Source organism: Poecilia latipinna, unplaced genomic scaffold (genome assembly GCF_001443285.1).
Source record: "Poecilia latipinna isolate Pla-1442-1.1 unplaced genomic scaffold, P_latipinna-1.0 Scaffold350, whole genome shotgun sequence".
In the NCBI taxonomy this organism is placed as follows: Eukaryota; Metazoa; Chordata; class Actinopteri; order Cyprinodontiformes; family Poeciliidae; genus Poecilia; species Poecilia latipinna.
The window spans coordinates 278,989-288,545 of record NW_015112966.1 but is presented as its reverse complement, the minus strand read 5'-3'; the positions used below and the strand labels follow the sequence as shown (position 1 = coordinate 288,545).

The following is a 9,557-nucleotide window of genomic DNA, read 5'->3' as shown; positions in this document are numbered from 1 at the left end:
AGGGTGAAAAGGAAACCATTTAAAATTTTTTAAAATTAACAACCCCCCCCCCCCCCCACACACACACACACACATCCCCAATCGAACCAAGAAAACCAGCTTTTGAGGTGTGAAAACACCATAAGTTGTTCTTAGGAATGATCATGCTCTGGCACGGTTGTTTTTTTTAACACACATTTTGACGTGTCGCATCAGAAACAGTTGTCGGAAACAGCAAAATTTGAAATAAGTTACCTGATTTTCTGAAAATAAAGTTTTTACGTTTGCTTGAGTAGGCTTTTGACTTTTTTGAAAGAAAGTTAAGGAAAAGGAAGAGATGGAAACACATTTGCTGAAGAAGTTGCAACATAGTGAACGCTCCCATCCACTGTTCCTTACCAAGGACAAGAAACTCTGAGAAAGTCCAAAACTCCAGCGCAGAGGACAGAACGGTAGCTGGCAAGAGGCAGTCCAGGCTGGACGGGAGTGGAGGATCGCTCCTATTCAATGGAGAGTCTGGGCCTCACCAGAAGCACAAAACTTGGAGAAATTTCTAAGTCCAATGTGACAAAATCACACTTTGTGTAGCCTGATTGATTCACTTCAGCAATTTTTTTGGAAACATATCTAATTGCATTTTTGTTTCTTTTTATTTTTTGGCAACATTTTAAAAGTTTGCCTAAAATGCGGGTGGATGGAAACAGCTGCCCTGTGGTGGACTAGCAACCTGGCTTCATCCATCCGGACAACCTTACACAGACAAACAACGACTGGATGGTTTGGTGTACCATCAGGACACCTATTTTTGTACCACAGTAATCTTGACATGTTCGAAAAGGAGCAGGAAGAAGTAAAAAACGTATGAACTCCGACTCCATAAATTCACACAATATTTCAGACGGACCCTCATTAATAAATCAAATCAAAAATAAAATAAAAAGGTTAATTAATTTTCCATTTTATCTGGGTTAACATATGGCTAAGTATATACATCCATACCCACATACTCATATGCGTTAGCCTCAATTTACATATTGACATTAGTGCTGTCTCTCACCCCTGTTTCTATAGCTTGTGAAAATGACCTCCTTATATTTCCTTTTAAATTGTATTAAATTTTGACTTTGTTTTAACTCCTCATTTAACCTGTTCCATAATTTTACCCCATGAATTGAAATACTAAAGCTCTTTTTTGTTGTCCATAAACTACGAATCCTTAAGTTTGAGTAACCCCTCAAGTTAAATCCCTCTTCTCTTTCAGGAAACATGCTCTGCCTGACCTCAGGCAGCAGTTTATTAGATGCCTTAAACTTAATTTGAGCAATTTTAAATTCCACCTGCTCTTCTAATTTAAGAGTTCAAGATTTTAAGATGACATTCACAATGATTGTGAATGCATCTGTCTTCCTGTAGTTACATGGTTACAATGGAGCATTAAAATCTAATGTCCATGAAACAGCGTGGCTCCAAAAATAACTTCTGTTTTTTTTCAGTGCCTTGTTTCTGTGTTTGCGTTTCTACTCTGTGTCGCTTTTTTTCACAGACCTTGATCTGACTGAGGCTGGCTCGGAGCCTGACCCGGCCCTCTCCGGCCCAGTCCCCGCCCCTCCCCGCTCCCTGCAGCTCCCTCTCCTGCAACAGGATTTGAAGGCGAAAGAGGAAAGGGGAGGGAGGCAGAGCCAAGAGAGAAACAAAAAACGTGACTAGGCACCCAAAGCCTCCTGTTATGCAACAACTGACCTACTAACATACATTAGAGACTCGACAGCGAAAAGGAGAGAGCGAAAGGAGGAAATAAAGAGAGGCATAATAAAGAAAGGGAGGGCGGGAGGAAGCGAAGCGATCATGACGGGAGGAGCGCACCAAAACAAGGCACTGTGGTCGCACATCTACCGCCGGTAACACGGCAGGAGAGCGCTGCTGTTTTTGGAAGCGTGAGCGAGTTTTGAGAGAGACGCAGAACACCGAAGACCCGGTCGGGGGAAAGGCGCGTTGTTGGACAAGAGAACCGCGTGGATTCTTTGATTTTTATTTATTTATTTTTTTAATAAAAACGCATTTTAAAGGTAAGACATCACTGGACATATGCCGTTACCAAGTACCCGGTGTGCAGGTTCGTCTCCGCTCTGTTTGCCTCCGGTGTGGGGGTTTGTTTTGGTGCCACCTGGGCGCGCCTGACTCAATGTCAAGGCGAGGCTGCTTCCAGCTCAGTCAGCCTCCGCCGGGGCTGCATGTGGGGGCAGCAGCGGAGGTGTCGTACCCCGAGGTCAGGGGGTTGGGATGTGGGGGGCTCCAGAACCCGAATTTAGATACGCTGTTAAGTTGTAACATAAAGTCTGTTTACTTCGTTGCCCATATGGTAAAAACCATGTGGAAGTACGCTACACTGATAAAGCAAGCTGGTAGCATTTAATGGATGCAAACGATCCAATTTTGCATGACAGCTTACTTAAAAACGAGGTACATTTCCGTCCGATTTCTAAGTAGGCTAACTGTGTTAAATAACATTAAAAAATATACTCATTAGTTTAAAAAAACTAAAATATAATAATAAAAATGAATTAAAACAATGCTGAAATAGTAATAAAAATGTTTGCCTATTCTAGCAAATTAGCTAGTAGCAAATTTTACTTTAGAATTAGCTTTGTTGGAAAACTAGCCGAAGCTGGATACAAACTCAAAATTCTTGCTCCAATATCCAAACTTTTTCCACCACAGTAGCGGTGACAGTTCATATTCACTGGGTAAGAACATTTGGTATGAATATATCAGCCCTATGATTGAGACTCAACAGGACAGTGACAATCGCCAACATTCTTCAGGGAGATTTCAACTTATGGTAAATATTTGGGTAAAATATGTTGCCAAAATAAAATAGATATTAGAATTTAATAGCTATTAAACATGACATGTACAACACATATGCTTGGTTATAATGTGAATTTTAATGGCTAAAATGTAATATTCCAAATTCATTTTTAGAGTGTAGGAATCTCAACTTGCTAGAGGAAGACATTAGTGCTCTTGTCAAAAATCCTCTCTCAAATTCGGTAAATAATGATCAACTAATTTTACATAGACACCTAAGTTGTTAACTTGGGTATCTTACAATAAAGCCAGTATAAAATAAAGGTTAACTAGACCATAACTATCCATTAAATTTAACCTGAATGTTTTGGTAATTAAGTTTGTTGATTTGGAGTAACTTCAGTAGCATATTGAAGTTACACTACAACAAAATAATAATAATGTGTTTTTATTGTGCACAGAACTTTTCTTGGCTTTACCAGTAGTAGTTCGTACAAGCAGCTATTTCTGCCCTATGAATAATTTATCAGCCTCATAAATAGAATCTTTCCTGCCACAGAGGCTCTGAGCCTCGACTTGTTCTGCATGTCCACCAGCTTTGTTTTAGGTTAGTAGGCTAGCTCATGTGGACAGGCGGGGAGAGAGGGTGGGGAGGGAGCGGGGTGGAAAAAAAAATCCTATGCAGGCTGAGAGGACACACTTCTCCCCGTCACGTGTAGCAGCTCTTTGTAAAAGGTTACAGCGGCTGCCTTTAACCCTTTGGAGCCCTGAAGGTTGCAGCGTGCGCCGCGACTGTGCCGTTTAACATTTCAACACATCTGGAGCTTGGATGTGTCTTTTTTCTTTCTTTCTTTCATTTTTCCCTCCTTTTCTTGTTTACAACTTACACTTGGACTCATGGAAGCCACGCGCGGACAGCCCCCACGCTGCGGATGAAGAAGGGTGAGGTCCTGCGTGGGTTCGAGAACATCTGGATCAAATGTTGGGGTCAGAGGAGGTGCGGGTCTCTAAAAAAAAAACAAAAAAACAGAATGGGGGAGGTGGGTTTCTACTTTAAATGTGTTCAAATGGATGTTGTAGGAGAGCGTGTTTGTTTTATTTTATTTTTTATTTATTTTTTTTTTCCTTTGGAGGTCGTAGATGAATTTCACGGCACAGTTGGAATCGCCTCGCATGACAGAGGATCCGATTAAATATGCATGGACACGATTTGTCAGACAGTGCAACAAAGGAGGCGTGCGGGGTGACATATTGTTCACAAGGTGTTGCTGGCTCTGCGAAATTTATTTATGCATTTTAAAAATATATATATATTATTTATTTGTGCCTTCTCGTCTGAACGCATGCCGAACTTGCACCCACAACAACCAGCCCTTTAAAAGGCTGCTGATCTGTTGCGTCACGAGTCGCAGGCGCTAAAGACGTTTTATAGGAATAACCTGATAGCTGGGAACACACCTCCGATATAGGACCTCTGCGCAGGCTTTATAGTAAGCCGCACGTGGGCATTATTACAGCTTTTCAGGAATGCCATTGGTCAAGCCGAGTCAAAAGCGAAATTGATAACATAGTTTGGTGTGAATTAATATGATAGATTTGAGCTATGTCGTTGCAGAATTTGTTGTGAAAGTGACAGAACCATGACTTTTACACTCACCGTGGCTGTAGGAAGACATAGGTAGAGGGAGGGGGTTGCATAATAAATGAATTAAATAATGTAAATAGATCAGAGAATGGAGCAGATTATGCAATCTGCGGAAACCCCGTAGTCTGCGGCTATACGCAGCGCCGCGCTTCTTTTTGCTGCGGACCTGGCCGCTGCCAATTGGTCGGCGTTTGGGTTTCTGTGTGCCAGCTACGAATGTAGGTCACATCGGTCCCGCGGGAGGGGACGGGAGCTGAGGAAGGCGCGCGACCGCAGCTGACTGGAAAGGCAGAATCAGAACCCCACCAAAATAAACCTGAGCCATAACAAAGAGCCGAGGCAGTCATGCAGAAGCAGGAAAGTGGAGCAGCAACTGAACAAATAACATTCATTTCTAGGTGCAGCCCCATGCAATTTTAATAACAAAGTATATATTTAAAAGCAACAACAACTCCAGTGAGGAGATATCTAGGAATTTGAGTTCAAGTAGGACGGAACAACAGAGACTTGTGATTTCAGAGGTTACAGCAGAATATTTGCAGGGCGGTGAGGGGATTCTGTTGAAATCTAATATCATATTGGCATTATCTTTTAACATAAATCCAGATAGCCTTGAAAGCGAAGGTCACGGCTAATCAGAACCAAATGCCTCGTTTCCACTGAGCGATAGCGCACGGGCCTGTGTGGTTTGGTACCCATAGTAAACAGTTAACGGGTACAACCGACCCATAATGCACCACTCCTGGACCCCTTCAGTTGTAGTAAGATGGTTAGCATGGTGCTAGTGGCGTCACATAACACAGTCCATTGATTGGGGGACAGAAAAACGTCACTGCGTTTGGAACAAAGCGGAAGACAAACTAGTTCCTCACGTTTGTTGTCGCCAACTTGGATATTTGGATCCAACCCTGACTGCCCAGTGAGAGTCCAACTGGCGGTGGAAACGTCTTTCTAGCCACAATAGAATAGCGTACCAAATCGCACCGACTTGTGCCGTATCGCTCAGTAGAAACAAGGTAAAAGTGAACTTTTAGTGCCGTAAAACAATTTCCTGTCACTTTACTTGATTGCTTTATTAAAAAAACTTTAAATGACTGTCATATTTGCATTGGGAAGTTATTCATACTAGAAATAAAGGCATAAGTTTATTCTTTCGGAGTAACGTTTCAATTGAGGAGTACGGCAGTTTAAGAAGAAAAAAAAACAGCATTTACTTAAACTGCTGTAATCATTTAGATTTTTTTAACAGCTCTTTACTTTATACATAGCCCACTGATAATGTTTTTTTTTAATAAACTAGAATGTCACCTCCTGTCTAAATTTGAAATAGTGGTTGAGAAAGAGAACGTGAAAAGGCGTCCATCTAAAGAAATCTATAAATATCACGATGAGCTTAAAGAAGTGCTAACCAAACTTGACTTTTAACATCTTTGTTCGAGTTAAATGTTGATTGGTGTTATTTTTACTAAAACTCACATGGACTGACTGATCCTAAGTAGCCATTAAGTTAATGTCGATAAATGTCAAGTGCTTGGCAGGACACCTTGACTGGTAATGCTTTGCAGGTTGAGTTTCACACGGGACGGTCATTAGCGGCACACCGCCTCCGTTCTAAGGTTCTTGTGTAAACTTTGGCTTCTTTGTTTAATAACCACCAAATGGAAAACATGAAGACGGTTTCAAGGTTCATTAAATAGCATTTTCATGAACCTCTCTGAAATGTTTGAAATCGGAGTTAGTTTAAGACGACTGAAGTCCGCTTTGATCTCCGGCCGCTAGCTTTAGCCTGAGGCACCAGCTAATCTGGATTTGTACTACATGAAGACATTTTGAGAATTAAAATATTAAAAGGGATAGTTTGGAGCTTTTACGTATATTTGTTGAGCCATGATCAGCAGTAGTTGCCTTACCTGTTGTAAGATGTCGGATTATAGCTAATGTGGCACTTGAAAATGTGCCAGATATCAAACAGCTTTCATAAAAGACTGTTAGATTGTCGTGCTCCTAGATGACCAACATATATCATTTCTCATAGTCACCTGATTGGGAATCCCTCTGGATAATATTCAAAATACTACAAGACCAGAAAAAGTACATTCATCAATGCAGTTGTGCAAATGATGCAAAATCCAAGTTTACTCCATCCAAGGCAAACTCGGAATGGGCTGACAAGTGAATTGCAAGTGATAAAGCAAATTCATACAGTTTGTTGTCCATAATTGCTAACTTGACACCAATGTTGTTCAGCTGAGAAAAGCTAATAATTGACTCTTGTTAAAGTTGAGATTTACTAATATACTGTAGCTTTGTATTCCCTTAAAGTTGAATTGTTAAAGTTAGCTAAAATGGTGTGCCATCTGATTAGCTGTTAGCTTGCTACTGCTTCCAAGATTTCTTCACTTTTCTACAAACTTTCATCTACTCTATTACTGGTAATAGCGTCACAGAACGTCACGTAAAAAAAAAATCTGTGCTATGTCTATAATTAAAGTTCTGAGGGTGTCTACCTTTGCTAAACAAAACTGCGGGACAAGACATTATAGTTAGGAGCTCTGTATGGTTCTCATCCTGGCCTACTTTTTTGGCCTCTGGGCTTTCTTGGAGTTTCCTGGCACATGGACTGTGATGAAAGATGAGGGCCTGGCTTTGTTATCGTTCTGTGGTTTGGAGCCAAGAGAAAGGCAAATTACAGCATTTAGTAGGCCAGGAGAGCACATGTGACTGGTACACCACATGGACTGAGTCACCCTCCTTTTATTTTTTTTCCTTTTCCTTTTTGAGAAAGAAATGATACGGCTCGTGTTCGTGGAAAGGACTCTGCCTCGCCTTGTTGGTCTGCTGCCCAGACCTTTACCTCCACCCCGCCCCCATTTTCATCATCTCCTTGACATTTTTTTTTTTTTTTTTTTTTCCTCTGTAAAACTAAATCAACAACTAGCCTTGGATTTCAAGCCTTCCTTGCCCATGACCTCTAACCTAGCACTTGTCCTATATTTAATTTGCCCTACTGTGAGCAGAGTGTGGGGTCCCACGGTTTAAAGGAGCCTCTTATTTTATTTTATTTTTTTTAATGTCGGACCTGTCCGCAATTCCTGAAACAGCCCCCTGAAACACGTGCTGGAGCTTTTGAACCACTGTTTCCAAGGCTCACTGTCCCATTTGGACTCCTTGCGGTGTGGGCACTGCGGTCGTGTGAGGGAGTTCAACTCCGGATTCTTTTCCTCTGCCGTCATTTCCAGAGTGCCACAGAAACCGAGCAATGACACGTGAAGTATTTATGACGAACGGAAAGACTAATCCAGGTCAAGGGAACGCTTGTGAGGGAAATAAGTGGGACACAAAGCAGGTTTGCTGCCTCAGTGCTTGTATTTGCATACTCGGTCTGGAAAACTACTCTTTAGGGCGGGTTTTTCCTGGATTTAGCAGAAGTCCAGCAGAAGTACTGTCATTGAAGGAGTAGTCGATTTACACTTATTTACACAATTAAATACAATTCGATAAAGAAAGCGGTGGTAGAAAACGGTTAGCTTGTTAAGGTCATTCATGTCTTTGCTCTTTCTGAGGACAGATATGGAACATGCGCAGCATGTGACGTACGTCAGCCCTGCGTTTCTTAATAAAACCTAAAACTGAGCACGTGAAGCTGCTGGTTTTAGGGAAAAGAAAAGAGCATCTGATATTGGCTGTGCCCTCCGTTTCCCCATTTTTTTTTGTTGCTATGGGCGACAAATTCCTTGTAATGATGCAATACCGACAGTGTTGCAACTGCTACTGGTTCTCCCCCTACCAGGCAACCAGCATAATCTCTTTGTTTTAACTCTCTCCCTCTTATCGGTTTCTTCTGCTTCTTTGTTTCCACTCCACTTGCTGTCGTATTTGTCGATATTCACAAAACGTTCCAATTTGCCACACTTCCTTCTTCTTTGTTGCTTCTCTTCTCTTCTCTTTTTTTATTTTTTTTTGGACTTCTCCCTTTTCTCTGTCTGCCGGTCGGCTGACCTATATTCCAGCGAAAGAATACGGTAGAGAAAGCCAGGCTCTTGTTTACGGAGTGCGGCTCGTTCCCAGTTTCTGGGTCAGTGGGACACGCAAATTAAAAACGCCTCTATCTGCTCCGTCTTCCTCTCCCGTGCCGCGGAGGCACATGTCAGTCGTTTGCGACGTTGACCTGAAACGGTTAAGTCAGGGAAAGCTTCTTCCAGCGGTGGCCGGCAACGAGTTGACGCAAATAAGATCCAGCTATGTTGCATTTGAACTGTGTGGCACACTCAAAAAAAAAAAAAAAAAACTCAACAAAGCTTTTTTTTTTTTTATATATATATATTTTTCCAGAATTAAAATGGGAATCTTTTCATAACAGGATCTGGGGAGGGGGGGAAAAATGAGCAATGCTGTAAATACTTATGCATATGTGAAAGGGCACATTTGATGTAACAGTGTCCCTTTCTGCAGCATAACCACACATTTGAATGCAGAAAGGGATCTTGTATTTATTTACATGCAGTACAAAAGAACTATTTCCTTTTTTTGTGTATCCTGAAAAGCAAACAATTGTCTCAATCTAGGTCAACTCCGAAGGTTAGGAAGACAATAAATGTCATTTCCATATAGATATTTTTTACAATTCTGTGTAAGAATTCCAGCTTCTTCCTCGGTTACAAAGCTGGCGAGGTGAGGTGAGTTTCGCTGATATCTGCAGGTGAATCCAAGTAGTGTGTACATAAATACTTAATCGTAATGTGTTTCTCATACGCAAAGTCACATACTATTCGGAAAATATGACATTATTGTTTGACGTTGCAATGATAAGCTCGGTTACAACTAACCCACATTTTTGTCTCACATGGCTTTACCTCATCACATCCCAACCTGTTTTTTTGACCTTAATCATTTCACACTTATATCACGTCAGACGAGGGCAGCAAGGGCAGCGGGAAAAAAACAAACTGTTGGCTAAATATATTATATATATATATATAATATATGCATTCATATATTATATGAATGCATGAATTATATGCATTCATATAATATATATATATATATATATATATATATATATATATATATATATATATAATATACATACATATATATATATATACATACACATATATATATATAT

At 40.9% G+C, this 9,557-nt stretch overlaps 1 protein-coding gene across 3 annotated transcripts in view; it reads left to right on the top strand.

Annotated features, from left to right (window-relative positions):
• Nucleotides 1-1,630: 1,630 nt before the first annotated feature.
• The window catches only part of nfil3-2 (nuclear factor, interleukin 3 regulated, member 2), a 17,334-nt gene continuing 9,407 nt past the window's right edge, over nucleotides 1,631-9,557 (top strand). Inside the window, exon 1 of one of the 3 annotated variants that reach the window (XM_015035881.1) lies at nucleotides 1,631-2,045. The gene's annotated coding sequence lies outside the window, so the exon portion shown is untranslated. Of the gene's footprint in view, nucleotides 2,046-3,496; nucleotides 3,785-9,557 lie in introns of those variants that run through there. The other 2 variants (XM_015035884.1, XM_015035882.1) reach the window with 2 other exon arrangements.